Consider the following 21058-nt stretch of genomic DNA (forward strand, 5'->3'; position numbering starts at 1 on the left):
CCTGTGTTTCGTCTCGGGAAACAATCACCAGAGGACTTCATCAGGGCACAATAAATCTTTGCAATAAGAATCTCCACATTCCAGGTATAACCGGTCTGTGATCCCATACAACATGAGACTAAATATAATTGGTATTCTTCATATAGGTCACATATCATTCAGGCATATATCTTAATAAGTTGGCAAAATGTCAGCGGGACTATAAAACAGGTCCAGTCTAGAGGAAAAGTAATTTATTTCTGGGAGAGTACTCCCATCGCCTTCTTCGGTGCACAGTGGTGTCACTTACAAGCTGTGCACCGAAGAAGGCGATGGGAGTACTCTCCCAGAAATTAAATACTTTTCCTCTGGACTGGACCTATTTTATAGTCCCGCCGAGATTTTGCCAACTTTTGTGTTAAAAGAATTTATAGTTTGTGTTGGACAGGCCACGTGAAAGGCTTGCTCCCTCCCCGCACGACCAGGCCCGAGCCTGGCTCTTCAGGTGTTACACGCAACAACCACCCGTTTCCCGTCTCATATGGGACCCCTGCCCCTGGACATCTCCCCATCATGGGCCCGATTCCCTACCGGCCCTCTCGCCCGGCCCGGGCGCCATCTTGGACACAGCACCACGAGGCCGCGTGGCCTCCGATCGACCCCAACCCTGGGCCTGGCCAGGCCCCGACATCCCGGCACCACCATCCACCCAGGAGGTGAGCGGACTACTTGGCAGGTCAATGGGAGAAAGAGGTGTCGATGGCTCTCCCCCGCCAGGTGCCGATCGCCCCAGCTCCCCCGGGCGCTGGCTCCACCCCCCTGCTGGGTGTCTGGACTCCCTCATCCTGGACCTCCCGACCTCCAAGTGCGAGGGTCCGGACATCAAAGGGCGCCAGACCTATAACTGGGGCAGCTCCAGAGCAGGAAGGCAGTTGTATCCTGGAGTCGAGAGACGCAGTGAAGAACTCATCCTTGACGGACTACTGGCGCTGCCGTAGCCCTGCCTTACGAACTATCAACCTGCCTGCTGGCGCAACCTTCTGAAACCTTCATCGTCGTCGGGACCTGCTGGCGTGGCCGCGGACCGTTGTAACCACCACCTTCATCGGGACCTGCTGGCTCCGCCGCGGACCGTCGCTACCTTCCACCATCCCGGGACCTGCTGGCTCCGCCGCGGCCCGACCATCTAGAACGCCGAGCTCGAGGATTGTGAGCTATTCCATCTACCAGATTGGTAACGAGACTGTCCCGCTACCCTTTTCCCAACCAAGAGACTAGAATAGAGGGGACCTCTGAGTCCAGACCTCCTTGTACCATTTCACCGTACTTGAAGAATTGCTTATAAAGAACGTTGAACCTTATCCTTGTGTGGTGTACATCTGTGGGGGGGAAGTTACTTGTCTGTACGATCGCTGGAGACGGCTCTCCCCGGAGACCTCTCCCCTTGTCCTCGGCCGACCCTCCAGGTCCCGTCTAACATTGGTGGCCAGCGGCGCGATCCGAATCAACGCGTAATCGTACAGAGAGTAGCTCACCCCACGACAAAACCACAATGTCAACCAAAGAAAGCGGATCCACCGAGAAATTCCAGATGGAGAAATTGGAAGAATACAGCCATCGTGAATTGAAACAATTCTGCATGGAACTAGGTATCGCTACCACCGGTCTGAGTACTAAAGACGATTTCAAGCACGCCATTGAGTCATGGGCAGAAACCGGGGCCGTCAGACCCCCGGACCAAAATGTTGCAGCAGCAGAGAAAAACACCACGGCTTCCGAGGAGCAAAGAACGGGTCTCTCGCAAGATGAGATCCAAGAACGAGAAAGAAACCGACTACATGAGCTAGAAATGGCCCGGCTCAAAATGGATGGCGAACTCAAATTAGCCGAACAAAAACTGAACCTGGAACACCTGCGGCTCCGAGAAGAACGGGAAGAGAAACAGAGACAAAGAGAGCTCGAAGAGAAGAGACTGGCGTATGAACACGAGCGCAAACTAGCTGAGATAGACTTACGCAAGCAGAACAAAGAATTAGGGGTGCCCGAGCAACCGCGCACCCCGGGGGCAACAGAAAAGACGGTACACATCCCCAAGGATGTCGTTCGAGAATATTTCCGAGATGACGACATACAGCAGTGGTTCAAGGCCTATGAGATCGCTATGACCTCCCACCGGATCGTTCGCAGCGACTGGGGAGCCGGTCTATGGGGGAGGTTCGTCAATGAGGGCCGCGATGCCCTGCTACAGCTTCCCGATCATCTGATGACCTCCTATGACCACATGAAAGCTACCCTCCTCACCCGCTATGGGCTCACACCCGAAATGTACCACCAGAGGTTCCGAGACTGCACCCGGATCCCGGGTACAACTTGGGTGGAATACGTGAACTATTTCAGCCGAGCCTTCGAGGGTTGGATCAAGGGGAGCAACGTAACGACCTACGAGCAACTCTTCAATCTCATAGTATGGGAGTATCTATCAAACAACTGCTTCGTCGAGCTCAGGCAGCACCTCCTCGACAGTAAATTGACTGATCCGCGGCAGCTCGCCGCCGAGGCTGACCGGTGGGAAATTACCCGAGTGGGCCGAAATGGGTCACATGAACAGAACCGGAACAACCACGGTCAGCACCGTCCCCGAGGAGGAGGAGGGGGCCAGGGCCGAGGAAGAGACAACGCCCCGGCCGCTCCCGCTACCAGCACCCCACCCCCGGCCAACCGGGGCAACACCCCGGCGCGGCCGGGATACAGAGCCAATGTCACCTGTCACCGATGCCAGCGAGTCGGCCACTACGCAAACGACCCGAATTGTCCACAGAGCCAGACTCCGAGACCCCGCCAGATGGCTGCCGCCGCCCTGGGGGAAGAACAAATCTCCGAAGAACACGAGGAATGTGAACAAGAACACCAAGAATGGGAACCCGCCGCCATGGTTCTAGCGTGCCTAGGGGGAAGAGACATGGTCCCGCGGGTCCCCCTACCCGCCAACACCCGGAAGTACAGTCAGTGGGTGAACATTAATGGACACCGGGCCGAAGCCCTACGTGACACCGGGGCCAGTGTAACGGCCGTCCGCTGTCACCTGGTAACCCCAGAACAGATCCTGCCAAACGTTCTCTGCCCTGTCCGTTCAGCCGACAATTCGGAGAGTCTATGTCGGATGGCCTGCGTCCCCTTCGAGTGGGGAGGAGTCTCCGGCATGTTGAAGGTGACGGTCCGAGATGATGCCCCCGTAGACTGTCTCCTGGAAAATGATCTTGAGAGTTCCCCGTGGGCCGCCGTAGAGAGGAGAGAGCACCTGGGGATGTTGGGCATCCCGGACTGGGCGTGCGTAACCACCCGGTCCATGGCTGCCCGTGCCACCCCTCGACCCGAAGAAAATGAATGGCCGGCACCTCCTCCCCCGGTCGCTCCAGTAGAAGACACCGACCGCGCCGTCCCCCCAGAGCAAACTCCCGAGGAGCTCGTTCAGCCTCAGGACCTTCCCGGCTGGCTCAGTGGCGTCAGGAGGGGGGGCCCACCCCCATTGGGTCTATTGGGACAATGACCTGTTGTACAGCGAACAGAGAATCGCAGAGTTAGGGGCCAGTCGAGTGCTAGTGGTGCCCCTACGCTTTAGAGACTTCTTGCTAAACCTGGCCCACGATGTCCCCCTAGCTGGCCACCTGGGTCAGGACAAAACCTACAGTCGCCTGGTGACTCACTTTTTCTGGCCCAAGATGAGGAACGACGTACTCCAGCACTGCCGGTCTTGCCCCACGTGCCAGGCCAGCGGGAAGAGCGGCCGCAAGCTTAAAGCACCTCTGCAACCTTTCCCGGTGGTCACCACCCCGTTCGAGAGGGTGGGGATAGACATTGTGGGGCCCCTGGACCCCCGTACAGCACAAGGACATCGGTTCATCCTGGTACTGGTGGACCACGCCACTCGCTACCCCGAGGCTGTTCCCCTGCGAACTGTGACAGCCCCGGTAGTCGGCCGGGCCTTGATGGGGATCTTCTCCCGGGTGGGCTTCCCCCGAGAAGTCGTCAGCGACCGGGGCACAAACTTTATTTCAAAATACATGAAGTCCCTCTGGCAACAGTGTGGGGTCACCTACAGATTCACGACCCCCTATCACCCCCAAGGAAACGGACTGGTTGAGCGGTTCAACCGCACGCTCAAAGGAATGATTGGGGGGTTGGAAGAGCCCCTCCGTCGCCAGTGGGATGTGCTACTGCCGTGCCTCCTCTTTGCCTACCGAGAAGTCCCCCAGAAGTCCCTCGGCTTCAGCCCGTTCGAACTCTTGTATGGACACCCTGTGCGTGGGCCGCTCAGCCTAGTCAAAGAAGGCTGGGAAATGCCCCCTCTAAAGAACCCTCCAGATGTGTTCAAGTACCTCCTAACCCTCCGCAACCAGACCAGACGGTTCAGGGAGATGGCAAAAGCAAACTTGGAGGCCAGTCAGGAAGACATGAAACGGTGGTACGATCAAAATGCCTCCTCCATCGAATTTGAACCCGGCCAACAAGTGTGGGTAATGTCTCCCACCGAACCATGCGCCCTGCAAGACAAATGGACGGGGCCCTTCAAAGTAGTCGAGCGCAAGAGCCCTGTCACCTATCTCATCGATATGGAATCTTCACGGAACCCTCTCCGGGTCCTCCACGCCAATAGACTGAAACCCCACTTTGTGCGCTCAGAGCTCAGCCTCCTGATGGCAACAGACAGCGGAGCCGAGGAGGACTCCGAACCACTTCCCGACCTCCTACGGACTCAGGAGAAGGACGGCTCCGTGGACGGGGTCCGACTCTCGGAGGCCCTCACCCCGGAACAGCGCCAAGGCTGCCGAGACCTCCTGCTGCAGTTCGCCACCCTGTTCTCCCTCACCCCAGGGGTCACCCCCTGGTGCTTACACGACGTGGACACCGGAGAGAGTCCCCCTGTTCGCCATCGGGCCTACCGCGTACCAGATCGGGTACGGGCCTGCATCCAAGAGGAGGTGGCCAAGATGCTCACGCTCGGGGTCATCGAGCCCTCAGACAGCCCCTGGGCCAGCCCGGTGGTACTGGTCCCCAAAGCGGCCGCCCCCGGCACCACGCCTGAGCTCCGGTGCTGCGTCGACTACCGGGGCTTGAATGCGGTCACCAGAACAGACGCACACCCCATTCCCCGAGCAGATGAACTAATCGACCGCATGGGAGCTGCCCGCTACCTCAGCATCTTCGACCTGACAGCGGGCTACTGGCAGATCGGTCTCACACCCCGGGCCCAAGAACGATCTGCCTTCTCCACCCCTGATGGCCACTACCACTTCAAGGTCATGCCATTCGGCATGAAGAATGCCCCAGCAACCTTTCAGCGGCTAGTAAACCAGGTCCTGGCGGGACTCGAAGAATTCAGCGCCGCCTACCTGGACGATATCGCTGTATACAGCCGCCACTGGTCCGACCACCTCCACCACCTCCGAGAGGTGCTGCAGGCCCTCCAACGAGCTGGCCTCACGATCAAGGCCAGCAAGTGCCAAATTGGCCAGGGGTCCGTGACCTATCTCGGGCACCAGGTGGGAAGCGGTCTGGTGGCCCCTCTGCAACTCAAGATCGCTGTCATCCAGGCTTGGCAGCCCCCCATCACCCAGACCGAGGTCCGTGCCTTCTTGGGACTCACAGGCTACTACCGGCGGTTCGTGAGGGACTATGGCAGCATTGTGGGGCCCCTCACGGAACTCACATCCAAAAACCAACCAACAAAAGTCAACTGGACCCCCGACTGTCAAGCGGCCTTCGAGAAGCTGAAGGCCGCCATGTGCTCCGCCCCTGTGCTCCAGGCCCCCGACTACAGTCAGGAATTCATCGTCCAAACGGACGCCTCAGACCATGGCATTGGGGCAGTCCTTTGCCAGCTGAACCCCGAAGGACTTGACCAGCCAGTGGCTTTCATCAGCAGACGGCTCCTGGCCCGAGAACAACGCTGGAGCACCATCGAGAGGGAGGCCTTTGCCGTGGTGTGGGCCCTCAAAAAGCTCCGGCCTTATCTCTTCGGTACCCACTTCCGGGTACAGACCGATCATCGGCCCCTGCAGTGGCTAATGCAGATGCGGGGGGAAAACCCGAAACTCTTGCGTTGGTCCATCTCCCTGCAGGGGATGGACTTCACTGTGGAACATCGACCCGGGCAAGACCACGCCAACGCAGATGGCCTGTCACGCTTTTTCCGCCTCGACGAGGAGAGTCCCCAAGAGGATGGGTGACTCTCCCCGCCTTCAGCTGGGGGGGACGCATGTTGGACAGGCCACGTGAAAGGCTTGCTCCCTCCCCGCACGACCAGGCCCGAGCCTGGCTCTTCAGGTGTTACACGCAACAACCACCCGTTTCCCGTCTCATATGGGACCCCTGCCCCTGGACATCTCCCCATCATGGGCCCGATTCCCTACCGGCCCTCTCGCCCGGCCCGGGCGCCATCTTGGACACAGCACCACGAGGCCGCGTGGCCTCTGATCGACCCCAACCCTGGGCCTGGCCAGGCCCCGACATCCCGGCACCACCATCCACCCAGGAGGTGAGCGGACTACTTGGCAGGTCAATGGGAGAAAGAGGTGTCGATGTCTCTCCCCCGCCAGGTGCCGATCGCCCCAGCTCCCCCGGGCGCTGGCTCCACCCCCCTGCTGGGTGTCTGGACTCCCTCATCCTGGACCTCCCGACCTCCAAGTGCGAGGGTCCGGACATCAAAGGGCGCCAGACCTATAACTGGGGCAGCTCCAGAGCAGGAAGGCAGTTGTATCCTGGAGTCGAGAGACGCAGTGAAGAACTCATCCTTGACGGACTACTGGCGCTGCCGTAGCCCTGCCTTACGAACTATCGACCTGCCTGCTGGCGCTGCCGCAACCTTCTGAAACCTTCATCGTCGTCGGGACCTGCTGGCGTGGCCGCGGACCGTTGTAACCACCACCTTCATCGGGACCTGCTGGCTCCGCCGCGGACCGTCGCTACCTTCCACCATCCCGGGACCTGCTGGCTCCGCCGCGGCCCGACCATCTAGAACGCCGAGCTCGAGGATTGTGAGCTATTCCATCTACCAGATTGGTAACGAGACTGTCCCGCTACCCTTTTCCCAACCAAGAGACTAGAATAGAGGGGACCTCTGACTCCAGACCTCCTTGTACCATTTCACCGTACTTGAAGAATTGCTTATAAAGAACGTTGAACCTTATCCTTGTGTGGTGTACATCTGTGGGGGGGAAGTTACTTGTCTGTACGATCGCTGGAGACGGCTCTCCCCGGAGACCTCTCCCCTTGTCCTCGGCCGACCCTCCAGGTCCCGTCTAACAGTTTGAATATCTAAAAGATCGGATAGATTCTTGGACTGTTTTTTCTTTGAACTGATATATTCGAATAAATACTTTACTTGTGTTGTGCTCAGGAGCAATATTTGTTTATTGTATTCACAAGTGTCCAGCACATGTTCTAAAATGGATTTCTTCTCTGCTTGCATTGACAGTAATGGAACTGACCGGCACAGGAGCTTATCTGCTCATGCAGATATACCCTCATCAATGTATATATGGGGGGGAGGGTGTTTTATGAAGCGCAAACTCAACCAAAAGGTATCAGAGCGCTTAACATGAGCACCAGTTGTATTACAGACAGACACATTAATTTTGTTAGGCACAGGGAGATTAACAGCCTGATTCATCAAGGTGAGTATTTGCTATTCCTTAATAGCGATTATTAAGGAATCGCTATTAAGGAATAGCAAAATGCTATTCACCAAGAAATCGCTAAATAAATTGCGATTCCTAATTATTCCTTAATTGCGATTAGGAAATTGCTAATCGCAATTAAGGAATATCTCCCCATTCATTCCCATGGGCCCAAAGGGCCATAGGAATGAATGGGAAGACATTTCAATGTGCGAATCGCAATTAGCGATTCGCATATTGAAATTGCGATTTCAAGGGTGCAGGGGTGTCCAAAGGACACCCTGTAGCACCCCTGAAATGTATGCTACATTGGTGTTGCGCACACACATGTCCCAAGGACATGTGTGTGTGTAACATGAAACTTAGAAAAATGCATTTAAATGCATTTTTCTAAGTTTCCGCTATTTACCACGAGGTTTGACCTCGCGGTAAATAGCAGGAAATTTTTGCGAATTCGCATTTTAAAAATGTTTCAAGAATAGCATTTAAGGAATCTCTAATAGAGATTCCTTAAATGCTATTCCTCGCAAATATGCGAATTATTAAATAGCGATTTTTGCATTTGGGATGATGAATCCCAAATGCAAAAATACCGCTCGCAAAGGGCCAGATTCTCAGAATCTGGCCCTTTGCGACCGGATTTAACAATGATGAATCAGGCTGTAAGTGATTTGCCTACAATCACAGGATGTCACAGGATGTCGAGTGCCCCACCGAGACTTGAACCCAGTACCCCTGCTTCAAAGTTGACCACTCTAGTCGTTAGGTCAAATCCTCTCCCCTGCCTTAGGGCTGTGATGTCTGCTGTAGGGGTGACTTACAAGTACTCCGTGCAGTGTTAGGGTATCTGGCAGACAGGGATGTGGGTCAGGTCATGTTTTCAGTTTAGTCTGAACTAAAACCTGCAGCCTGCGATAGCAGCTTTGCATGAGTTTGGTGAGGGAACCTTAGGGTGGCACAATTCATGCTACAGCCCTTGGGGAACCCTCTTTAGTAACCTCAGGCCCTAGGTACTAGGGGTACGAAGGACTTATGAAGGGTACTAAAGGAATTGCCAATTGGGGGAACAATTGCATAGTTTTGGGAAACAGATCTGGCACTGGGGACCTGATTAGCTGGAACCCAGTGCACAAACTTTTTTTTTTCCTGAATGAGGCCTTGAAGTTGACTTTCCAATGGCTCACCTCCAACCAGCTCAAACTAAATGCACAGAAAACAGAATTCCTGCTAATCTCCCCACCCAAAACCAACCCTGACATTCGGGAATGGTCTAAATCGATCACAGCCCTAAAATTACCACCAACTCTGTGGACTGGACAGGAGCCTGAATATGTGTGACCACATCAACTCGATGGCCAAAACCGCCAGGTTTCACCTGAGCGATCTAAGAAAACTAATCTAAACCTTTCCTTGACACTCCTGACCTAAAATTGGCAACCCAGGCATTACTTCTCTCCAAAATCGAATATGAATGCTCTACCCTCTCTGGCCTTCCTAAGATCTCACTGGTCCCTTTAAAAGCCTGGCTATACGCGGACGCAAGACTCCTGACAGGTTAAAAAAGAAATTGACCACATCTCAAAGCTCTGAACTGGCTACCTCTTGAAGCCAGAATCCAACTTAAACTGGCATGTATCACTCACAAGGCTCTATACATTAAATCCCCTGCATTTCTCGCTCAGAAAATCGTGGTATCCGGAGGTGTCAGAAACTCCAGGTCCTCTAAAGACCTCTTACTCCAGCCTCCGCGCTTTCGAATAGAAAAAAACTATAACCGTGTATTCTTTGGGGCCGCACCAAGAATTTGGAACTCATTCCCGCCCGCCATTAGAAGAATTCCAACTCTGGCATGTTTTAAGAAGGAAGCCAAAACCTTCCTAATGGGCAAACTCCTCTCCTAACGCTTGCATTGCACTCACCTCAATTTTTTTTCCTGGACCTTCGTTCTTGTAAATTATTTGTACTTGCTTTTATCCCAAATGTTCCACCCTCTCCCTAAGTTCATATCGTTCTTGTAAATTATTTGTACTTTCCTTTATCCCAAATGTTCCACCCCTCTCCATAAGTTCATACTGTATACAACTGGTTAACCCTGTAAAGCACTCTGATACTCTAACGGGTCAAGTCAGCGCGCTCTATAAAACACAAATAAAATTCCAGTCGAAATCACATCATGTGCCAGTCAAAAAGTGGGAGTGACCATGTCAAAATGGAGTACATTCCTACAGTCAGGAAGTAAACCCCATCCGATTCAGATTAGGATAGTGTGGTATTGACGGTGGATGTGGAGCAAAAGGTGGATGGCAGGGTGGGAAGTGACAATGAAGAAGTATCGCTTGTAAGTGGCCCTGCCATTAAGAAATCTAAATGCTTTGTGGATATTTGCAATATCAATATGAGAATGATGGCTGATTCAGGGTCACTGTTTACATTATTAGGACTGGAGGAATGGAAAGAATTTCACAATGTGGACCTCAGAAAGTCAAAAGTGAAACCTGTAGCGTATGGGGCAAACCCATTGAGCTGGTGGGGGAGTTCTGTGCCACTTTAAATTTCAAGGGAAATATGGCGGAGGGAACGGAGTATATGGCCAAATGGGGTTCATGTTTGTTGGATCAAAGACATTTTTGGATTGTGTTAGATCCCAACAGTCCGGAACAGGTCATGTTTAAAAAAAGAGGAGTGAATGGGTGTGATGGTTGTGTGTAAGTGTGTATGAATGGATGCTTTTCCTTAAGTATTTGGTAAGAAACCTGGGAAAATCAAAGTATTTGCACACCAAATCCAGTTGAAAGGGGGAGTAGAAGTGGTGGTTCACAAAGCCAAACATGTTCCCATTTCCATGAGGAAGGAGCCGAATGAAGAACTGAAAATATGTATGATGAAGGGATCATTGAGCCCATACAGACCTCGGATTCGCTATCTCGGGTAGTGCTAGATAGGAAAAGTAGTGGCTCATTGAGAATGTGCATCGAGCTAAGAGATCTAAACAGGAGAATATGGGTTGATAGGCACACCCTGCTGAACATCTCTGAAATGTTATCTACTCTGAAAGATGCAAACGTTTTTACTACAGTCGATATGTCCTCAGTGTGCCGCCAAATTGCGTTACATGGGGATCCCCACCATTTAATATAATTTATGCCTTTTAGATTGGCCTCTGCCTAGTCTGTGTTTCGGCGAGTGATAGAGGCTATGTTCAGAGGAATAGCTAACAGAAGATGTTTTCAAGAGGACACTAATTTTTGGGGAAGATGTGAAATCACATAATCAAACCTTTTGCATTGGTGTTGTCTATTCTAAAAGAAAAAGGAGTGACTTTGGAAGCCAGTAAATGTAAATTTGCGGTGTAAAGTGAGGACTAATTGGGGCACAGGCTGTTGGCTAGGGATGCGTAGCTTAAAGAGAGTCTAGTTAAAGCCATTAAGAAATGTCCTGCACTGGAGAATAAAGATCAGCTGCATTCTTTTGTGGCATGCTAGAATGTTCTGCTCATTTTGTTACCGAGTGTGCAGAAAGGAGGATGCTGAGGTCTTTGTTGAAGAAAAATGAAAGGTGTGTGTGGAGTGAGGATATGGACCAAGAGTTCAATCTGATTAAGGGAGAAATAGCTGACTCCATTCCCCTCAAACCTTTTGATACCCGTGATCCACACAAAGTAGTCAGTATGACCTTGAAGCGATGTTGATGCAATTACATGAAGTGGTGGCATTTCCTTCACATGCCATTCATGGAGCGGAAAGTATCCATTATATGATTGAACAGGAAGCTATAGACTGTTGGTGGGGTGTGGATCTATTTTGAAAATATCTGTGGGGAATTGAAATTACTGTGTGCATGGATCACAAGCCTTTGAGTAATTAATTTACCACAAAAGTAGCTTGTAAAACTACTCCAAGAATTGCCAAACGGCATTATAGATTGCAGGTTTAGATTAGAGTATATTCCTGCGGTGAAGAATGTTTTCACTGACTGTCGTGTTTACCTCTGAAGACAGATGAAATTGAGGAAGAGACTAATGGCGATGATTTTGTTGTTGTTGCTTTTGCATCCGCTGATGAAAAGGAATGCATGGGCATAGAGGAGTGGAGAGAGGCAGTTGATCATGATAACGTGTTGCAAGTACTGTTGTCTTGTTTGAATAAAAAATGGCACAAAGGGAAGATTGGTGATGATTCTTTTAGTGTTTTCTAGTAGGTTTTCTTGGAACTCAGTGTTTCTAAGGAATTCTGAGACGGGCAAATTTACTGGTGGTTCCACTAGGTCTGTGTGCGAAATTGTTGTAATTGGCGCACAACTGTAATGCAGGCATGAGGATAATAAAGAGAAGGATCAGGGACACTTTCTGGGGAACAGGGATGGATAGAGGGGTGGAGAAATTTGTAAGGGATTGTCTAGTATGTGCCATCAGTGATATATCCCAAGTAACAGTATCAAGTCCAATTGTAGTTCTTGTGCCAGAAAAACCTTGGATTAAGTAAGGCATGAACATCATTGGGCCCTTGAACATGTTTAAGGAGAGTTGGAGGTATGGCATTGTGTTGGTCAATTATTTATCCCAATGGCCGGAGGTGGAATTTATAAGAACAGCCAATACTGTTGTAAGGTTTTTGCACATGTTTTTGAGGGAAGAAGCCCCTTCTGAATTGGAGACAGACAACGGAGAGCAATATTACGATTTTGGCACATTTATGAGCCACTGGGGTGTTACACATGTGACGTCTTTGTGAAGGATACATTTGATTAATCCCTAGTCCTCTTTTAGACTCTATCCCAGAGGCCACCCAATAAAGTTGAAGTGGACTCCTGGAGATTGTTTCACCCCAATCACCTTTTCTTAGAACTCTGCCCATCATTCACCTGCTTTCACAGCTCATCCCTGAGAAAACAACTCAGCTCCTCCCCATTGGGGAGTTGTAGCCCACACTTTGGACCTTCCGATCCAGGTTGAACAGGGAACCAATTTGATGAAGAATGTCACCAAATGGTGAGTGAGGGTTCTCGTCCTGAAAGGAGTTCTCCCTCTCTCTTATTCTGTTCTGACAGCTTCACAACATACTTAATTTCCACTATACAGTTCTTATCTGTTTCACCTATAGCAAGTTGTACAAAGTGTGAAATTGTTATTGTTTTGGGGATCGGTACACTCTTAGCTTTACAGATCCCTCTAGATCCTGATTGTGGAGAACATCGTCCTTGTACCATCCCAGGAAAGGTGCAATAGACTGATTAAGGATAATGTACAATTGTCTTTGGCTAACAGTTTGGATTGGAGTAAAGAATTGGAGGATTTATTGTGGGCACTACGCACCACCCCCAAGCAGTTACAGGAATGTCACCCTTTGCGTTGCTTAAGAACAGGTTGGCTGCAACTAAGTTGGTGCATCCATGGATGAATGGTTTGGAGGTGTCAGAAGCGAGAAGGGCACAAGTTAATGAGAGGCACAAAGATGCTCAGAGAAAGTACGTGGCTGAGGAGTGAAAGAAAGGTGAAGATAGGCTACTGATCAAAGAATGGGTTAAATTGCTGGGAGTAATCTCAAAAGGTCATTTGAGTTTTCTGACCCTAAAAAACTGTTACGTGTTAAGAGGTGTGTGGAATCATGCTGGAGGTTGGTATGTGGTGGAACAAAGAGATTGTCTGTACAGACACATTTAGCTGTGACACTGGAGCAGCATCAAAGGAGCCCACATTGCAAGAGTTCCTACTTTACGAAAGCCATGCACAACAAGCTCTAAGGAGAGAAAACTATCTGTATGGCTAAGTGATTATGTATCATGACATTTTTATGTATCTAACTTCGCATATACTGTCTTTAGTTTAGTGAACAATGATAGTGTTGTATTTTATATAAGGGGAAGATGTGTTAGGTTCAACCTGGGTGGAATGTGGCATTCAGTGATGTCTTCCCTGAATGTGGAATGCAAAGTGCAATGTTTGAATGTGTAGGCAGTTGCTTTCTTCCCAGCTGCCCTGATGACTGTACTTTAATTTATTGGTAATAAACTTACCTTCTACATGTGTTAAAGGCTCTTGTCCTCCTTTCACGGACCCTGCTGGCCAACAGCAACCTGGAGTTGGTGCGAGACGAGAAGCGAGAGAGCACCCCCTGCAGCAAATTCTTGAGTAAAGTACATGCTACGGGCCCCTGGTGCTGCTTCATGTTTCCTTATTTGTTTTTTGCTTTTGTCCCCGTAGGAGAAGCAGTAATCCTGTTGATGTAGGTGATATTAAAGAATGTGGCAGGCCACCAGCGCTGAAGCAGCTTGGGTTTGTCCCTAGACGGTGGAGTGAGGATTATAATGCCCCTCACTGAGCTGGTGAATGGATCAGAGTATCCATCTTGATCATTGGGCTTGGTATTGAGGCATTGTTGATAGATGTGCGCTAGACTGAGACCCTACCGTGGATTGATGCGGTCCCATGCACAGCCCCACAGTGGGGAGACCTTCACAACAAATGGAACACCAGTGATATTATGGAATTAAATAGTGGAATTGAAATGTAGTCCGAACTCCTGATATTTGAAGCCAGGACACTTGATGGTTGCCTTGACGGCTTGTTCCATGCACGTGTATGGGTTCAGTAGGTCAAGTGACAATGAAGAAGGGCAAGGTGCTTACACCTACAAAAATAGACCTGCACTAATTGTTGAATACAAAGCCCCGCCTAAGCAAGGCAAAATGGACATGTTTGCAAAACTGCTCCCCATGATAAATGAGGCGTTCTCATTGACGGATACTGACAAGTTAACATGGCCAGAGGTAGCTAAGTGTATCCAGCCAGGTGCTGAAGCTATCTTGAAAGCAATCCAAACAGCCCACTTGGCCCTAGAAACCAAAAATAGGAGAGCTGGGGACTGATGTGAAACTTCTTAGCCCAGACTTATGCAAGACTACAAGCAGTATGCCTGTAGTGAAAACTAGCATGGCGATGCTGGAGGACAGTGTTGAAGCTCCACAAAACTGCCCCGAAGTTGAGAGATGCTCTGCTGGAGAGATGGCGGCGAGGATCACAGATGTGGAAGGCCGCTCCCAGCATAACAACCTCCGATTTAAACCTTCCTGCCAGCGGACAAGCTCTCTAAATATAATTTTGATAGAGCGAGCACACCAGGTTCTAATGCCCCATCCCAGGGACTTTAGAGACAGGGATCTTATCCTGACAGTTAGCGAGTTAGGAGAAATGTCTCATGACTCTTGGAAAATCCTAACCTTCCCAAATTATACTAAATTAGTTATGTTATAGAGTTTTTGTAAATCGCATGCTTTCACTCCAAGGAGCATCATGGAGCTGTGCGGATCCCTAAAGAACACAATAACTGGTCCAGGAAGAGATCATGTGAGACCGTGTCAAAAGCAGCTGATAGGCCTAATAAGACCAGCATTGGCAGCAGGCCCTGACATTCTGGACACAGGGCTTTTTGAGTCCCCTTGTTGGATGGGCAGTTGGCCAGGGGGCTGGTATGTGGGTAGGGCGTAACGCCCTAATGTGATTTTTGCGCAAAGTGATGTTATTGTAATTATGTCGTTATTTTACCTATGTAGGTTTATGCTAGTGAGATGTTTTCTCTATGTGAGTTTCGCCCCTAAATATGATTTATTCTTAGGATGCAGAGTCTAATGTGTTTAGACCGGTGAGAAGATTGCCTACTGTATTTTTACCGGTTAGGCCCAAATGTGAGTTATGCGTAATGTGCTATGCCATTATGCCTGTGACACCTCTGAATGTGTTTTATGCATTATGTGTCTTACCTTCACCCCTGAATGTTTTTAGGCATCATGTGTTTTCCTGTGCTGCACCTCTGAATGTGTTTTAATGCGTCATGTGCCTTGTCCTTACACCGCTGAATGTATGTTTATGCATCATGTGTTTTCCTTCCCTACACCTCTGAATGTTGTGATGCATCATGTGTAAAATGTTCATGCTTATACCCCTACAGGTATTGTGATACTTAGGTGGTTGTTTGTTTCCTAGTACAGGTGGTGCTAGTGAAGCCCAGGTTCCCTGCGTAAAATTCTCCTAAGGTGGTTAGGGTTGCGTAGGTGGTACTTACCTGGTACCAGTAGTTACTGGTTGTGTGCTAAAGTGATTATTGTTCTATGATCTACAAAGTGCTATTTCTAACAGTATTTCTAGTTCTAAAAGTGATGATTCTGACAGTGGCCCATGTGGCCCTGTCCTGTAAATAATCCCTTGTGAATACTGCTCGTGCCAGTTGGTACAATGTATATCGTGTGATTACTATCTGATGTGTTTTGACAATCCAAAAGTTATTTTTATATAACCTTGTGTGGAGTTCCTTTTGTGGTGTGCCTAGGATGTTGTTGCTGTTGTGTGCGTGCGCAAATGCTTTGCACATTGCCTCCGGGATAAGCCTGTCTGCTTGTGCCAAGCTACCAATGGGGTGAGCAGGGGTTATCTTGGCGTGTGACTCCCTTGCCCTGACTAGAATGGTGGTTTCTGCCTAGCTTGGCGTCAGCCTTAGCCAACCAGAAATAGCCAGTTCTAGCATTGTTGGACAGCGGTGAGGATTAGGACTTGTGTTTGTGCAGTGCCACATCGAAAGCTGGCTACATTACAAAACTCTGCCTTTTTGAGATAGTCACATGTTTGGGATTATTGTTGTTGATTTTGTTTTTCCTCAAGAGTGTCATTTTCAAATGGTGTTTCCTGCGCTTTATGTTTAGTGGCAGAAGAGAGAAAATGACAGGGCGGGACGCCAGTAGTGGGGGCGGTTCCCCTAGATCAGAAATCCCTTGCTGGGTCCAGTGCCCAATCCCTGTTCCTGTCCCTGTGTGGGTAGATGGAAGAGAGGGAGTGTGGAGGAGGAATGGCTATCTCGGGAGGGTGGTTATTCCCTAAGTGTAGTGTCTGTCTGGATTCCCCAGTATGGTATGATCCAGTGGTGGCAGCTAAAATGTGTCCAGTGCGTGAAGTCCCATTCCCAGTTCCCAGAGTATGGTGGCTGGTACTCAGTAAGAGGGGTACAGGTTGAGAGTCAGAGGCAGTGAGGAACTGTCTCACCAGTCTGGGAGGGGAGTGTGTGGATGAGTGGTGTGTTGAACTGGAGGAGTTGGTGTGAGTTTTTTTTTAGGAGCTTGCACGGGAGGTGTACCTCTGGTGGTGTGCAGGAGGTCCTGCAGAGGCACTGGATAAGAATGTGGACATCTGGTGTGCTAGATGTCTTGCAGAGGCATTAGGAAGTGATTCTAAAAGGAGTGGCTTGTGTATCTGATGATCCTGTGTAGGGGAAGAGGTTCATGTGTAGCCCAGCTTGGTCCCAGTCGAATGGTAGGGGTGTAGGGGCTCACATCCTGTCTCAGTGGAGGCGGAGTGAGTGTGGGACGGTGTGTCCCACGTTGGCCTGAAACCCTGTCTCAGGGCCTGGAGGGTTCCCTAAGAGAGCGCCAGGTCAGGGGCCTAGGCTGTACTTACAGGTCATTTGAGGAGGATCTTCCTGTGTCTAGAGGACGGGGAGTGTCTGTAACCAGAACTCCGGCGGTCCTGGTGTTGAGGAGTACCGCTCCTAAGTGGAGGGTGCAGAAGTCCTGGTTCGCTGGGCATTTGACCGTTTGTGGGGCCTCTGGAGGTCTTTCCCCGAGGAGGGGGGAGGCCAGGTTCAGGTTCAGCCTGATCTGGAGGGAAGGGCATCTGTAATCAGTGTCCTGACCGGATTTGGCTTCCAGGGGTACCGCTCCAAGGTGGGAGGGTGTAGAACTCTGGAAGGGGGTGCAGAGGACGGTGTCCTTACCTCTGACCCCGGTGCAGCCTGAGGGTTTAGACACTAGGTTGGGAGATTAGGGAACTTCCAGGTCAAGAAGGAATCTCTGCCAAAGTAAATCAGCTGAAGAGACTGAGGGGCTGCCCTTGCTGTGTGATCTGGGGCTCACCTGCAGTTTTTTGTTTCCACTAAGGTAGAGGAAAGGGGATTTTGCTGTGTGCTGTATCCCCCCACCTGCTTGAAGAGGGACTGAGCTGTGTGCTTTGTACCTCCGAAGTGAAATAGTTTCCAGATCCCAGGTGGTAGACCAGTTGATGGAGAGAGGTCCTGGTCTGGTGGGAGAGATGTGTTCTGGTGGCTGCTTCCCTGGGAGGGTGCGGAACCCCAGAAGTAGAGGTAGGGTGGGGCATTCTTGCCCGTGACCTCTGGTCAGCCTGAGGGTATGGTCCCTAGGTTGAAGGATCAGTGGTAGTTGTAGCTACACTGAGAGGGAGAGTGCAGAATGGCTATTGTGTGCCAGGGCTTACTGCCCCCACTCTGTGGATTGGTCAGGACCTGTGACATTTGGATGGCCTAGGGCCTGGTCTTGGCCATGGATGACTAGAGAGTACCAGTGGGGTATCCAAGTTGTGCCAGAGAGCTCTTGTTGAGAGAAATACATGTGGGTTCAGAGTGGCGAAAAACCGGAGGGTGTCCCTGCCGTGCGGGCACGTGTCCGTGTTTTGTCGCCCAAAGCAGGGAAGCCCATCAGTGGAGTGATTGGTCTACCCTGCGTTTTGGCTGGAAGGGGTTGTGTTGGACCTGGCCCTTTTTGGCAGGTTCACCCCGAAACTTTTTGCTTTTGCCTAGCCTGTTTCTGTAACCTGGTATTGGTGATCTTAGGCCTCTGCGCACTTTTTCACTGTGGTCCAGTGTAAAGTGCGTGCGCTCTCTGTGTATGTGTGGTGAGTGACCTGCCCTCCCATAGGAATGAATGGGGAATATGTATGCCCATGGTAGTTCCTGATGAGTGGGGAGTGCAGGGTCGAGTTTGGTATGTGCGAACTCGTGAGATTGAATGCTGCACAATGATATATGCGGCATGAATGTGTCTAGTGTGTAAGTGCCACTTCTAGAAGTTGGCATATTTATGTCTGGCGTGTGATTGGCTGAAGCTGGCTGGGGAGCCTGGCTCCAAGAGTATGGGTGGGTCTGCCCCGGTGGTGAATGGAGTGATTAGCATGCTGATGTGAGGGGAGGGGTGCACCTGGGCCTGAATAGGGCTGGGCTTTCCCCATACAATGCTGGCTCCACCCCCTGTGGTGCATCTGATGTCCCCAGCCTGGCCAGTGAAAGGAGTTCCCTATAACCAGTTGTAGCTGGTTCTCACATTGCCTGCACCCTGCTAGACAAAGGATTTTATGGTATAAAAAGGGGATGTGTCCCCATACAAAATGTTCTTGTTTCTGACTTGAGTCCTGCCAGGGATGTGCTGCTGCTGCTTGGGCCCAGGGGAAGGCTTGCCTCCCTGGGCCCTGCCCAGCCCCTGGATACTTGATGGACTTTCCTTTTCTGGGAGCTGCTGTGCTCCACCTTATGTCCTGGACTGCTGGTGTCCTGGATTCCTGAAGGACCCGTTGCTGGACTTTTGTTCCCCTAGCGCCTGGTAGTGCTTTATTTTTGCCTTTAGCGCTGGGAGCGCTGTCTTTTACTTATAGCGCTGGGAGCGCTTCAATTATCCCCTATAGCGCTTAGGAGCGCTTTATTGGTAATCTAGCGCCTGAGAGCACGTTTACGGCCCCCTGGTGCCTGGGAGCGCCTTGATTGCTTTAGCCGGTGCCCACCCGGCATTTGCCCAGGATTGCCGATCGTACCGAGTGCCACCTTGCGTTATATTTAAATTTGAGAGGGAGCCTACCCCTTGTTTGCCGTGAGATCACCGCCGCTGCCGGGGGTCTGAAATCAACCGAAAATTGCCGTTCTCCGCCTAGGGCCGCGGACAAAGAACCGAAGGGGCCGCGCTCCAATTGGGCCGCTGGTGGAAGCTTGTCTTGTGGAGCCGGCCCAGATTGGTGGATGCCCGAGAAGTGAAGCTGGTGCTGCGAGGGGAGGCCAGGAGCCTACTCCGCCTCCCCCTGAGAGGCCACGAGGAATACCAGGTCCCAGGAGGGGGCCCGGGGAAGACGTGTGCGGCCATGGTCCTTCGGGGCTCCCAGTGCGAGAAGGGAGCCCCGCGCCGAACCTGAGTACAGGCGGGGCCCTCGTATGAGGGCGAGAGCCCCACGGATCCCCCGCCCGATGCTGGAGCTGGACCGGGACTCGAGGACCGAGCCAGTGAGTAGGGCGGAGCAAAGGGGGGGGGGGGGCAATGGTGACCTTCCCGCTCCCCCAAGGGAGCAAATGATGGTGGTGCCAGAACTGGCACCGACTCAGAGCGGCCCCGTTTGCCCAGTGGGCCGCTCCAACGTTGGGACACATTTTTTGTTTAAGAGCCCCAGTGGGGGTCCCCACGGGCAGTGGTGCCGATGCCTGGTTGACAAGGGGCATGATTGTTTTAGGAGCCAGTGTGCTCCCCGGGGGCATATTTTGTGCAGAGTCCCATGTGGCTCCAGCTGCGCCTATTTGTACTTGCAGAGCCAGATGGCTCAGGGTGGCGCCGTTTTGTCCTAGGGGCTAGTGAGACCCCCTGTCGCAGTTTTGTCTCCAGCTGCCCAGAAATTAGTGGGCAGCTGCACCGTTTAGGCGCAATGTGAGAGAGCGAGTCCTTGAGCGGGACAGAGATAGCACAGTGGTGCCAGGCCTGCTACAGCTGCGCAGCACTTAGTGCCAGCTGCAACATTTAGGCCCTGTTGTTGCTCCCAGCTGCCCAGCAAGTAGTGGGCAGCTGCAACGTTTAGGTTTTGCGCCGGTGGCGCACCCCTGACTGGCGCTGCATTGGCAGCGCGCCCTGACATTTTGGACACAGGGCTTTTTGAGTCCCCTTGTTGGATGGCCAGTTGGCCAGGGGGCTGGTATGTGGGTAGGGCGTAAGGCTCAAATGTGATTTTTGCGCAATGTGATTTTACTATGTTTATAATGGTAATTGCCTAATGTGATTTTTGCGCAATGTGATGTTACTGTGATTAAGAGATTATTTTACCTATGTAGGTTTATGCTAGTGAGATGTTTTCACTATGTGAGTTACGCCCCTAAATATGATTTATTCTTAGGAGGCAGAGTCTAATGTGTTTAGACTGGTGAGGAGATTGCCTACTGTATTTTTACCGGTTAGGCCCAAATGTGAGTTATGCGTAATGTGCTATGCCATTATGCCTGTGACACCTCTGAATGTGGTTTATGCATTATGTGTCTTACCTACACCTCTGAATGTTTTTAGGCATCATGTGTTTTCCTGTGCTGCACCTCTGAATGTGTTTTAATGAGTCATGTGCCTTGTCATCACACCGCTGAATGTATGTTTATGCATCATGTGTTTTCCTTCCCTACACCTCTGAATGTTGTGATGCATCATGTGTAAAATGTTCATGCTTATACCCCTACAGGTATTGTGATACTTAGGTGGTTGTTTGTCTCCTAGTACAGGTGGTGGTAGTGAAGCCCAGGTTCCCTGCGTAAAATTATCCTAAGGTGGTTAGGGTTGCGTAGGTGGTACTTACCTGGTACCAGTAGTTACTGGTTGTGTGCTAAAGTGCTTATTGT

General features: G+C 51.1%; 1 pseudogene; it reads left to right on the top strand.

Moving 5' to 3' along the window:
- Positions 1-21058, top strand: part of LOC147709310 (uncharacterized) — a 52023-nt pseudogene that overhangs the window by 13371 nt on the left and 17594 nt on the right.

The sequence above is a fragment of the Lissotriton vulgaris genome, chromosome 6 (genome assembly GCF_964263255.1).
Source record: "Lissotriton vulgaris chromosome 6, aLisVul1.2, whole genome shotgun sequence".
NCBI classification, from domain to species: domain Eukaryota; kingdom Metazoa; phylum Chordata; class Amphibia; order Caudata; family Salamandridae; genus Lissotriton; species Lissotriton vulgaris.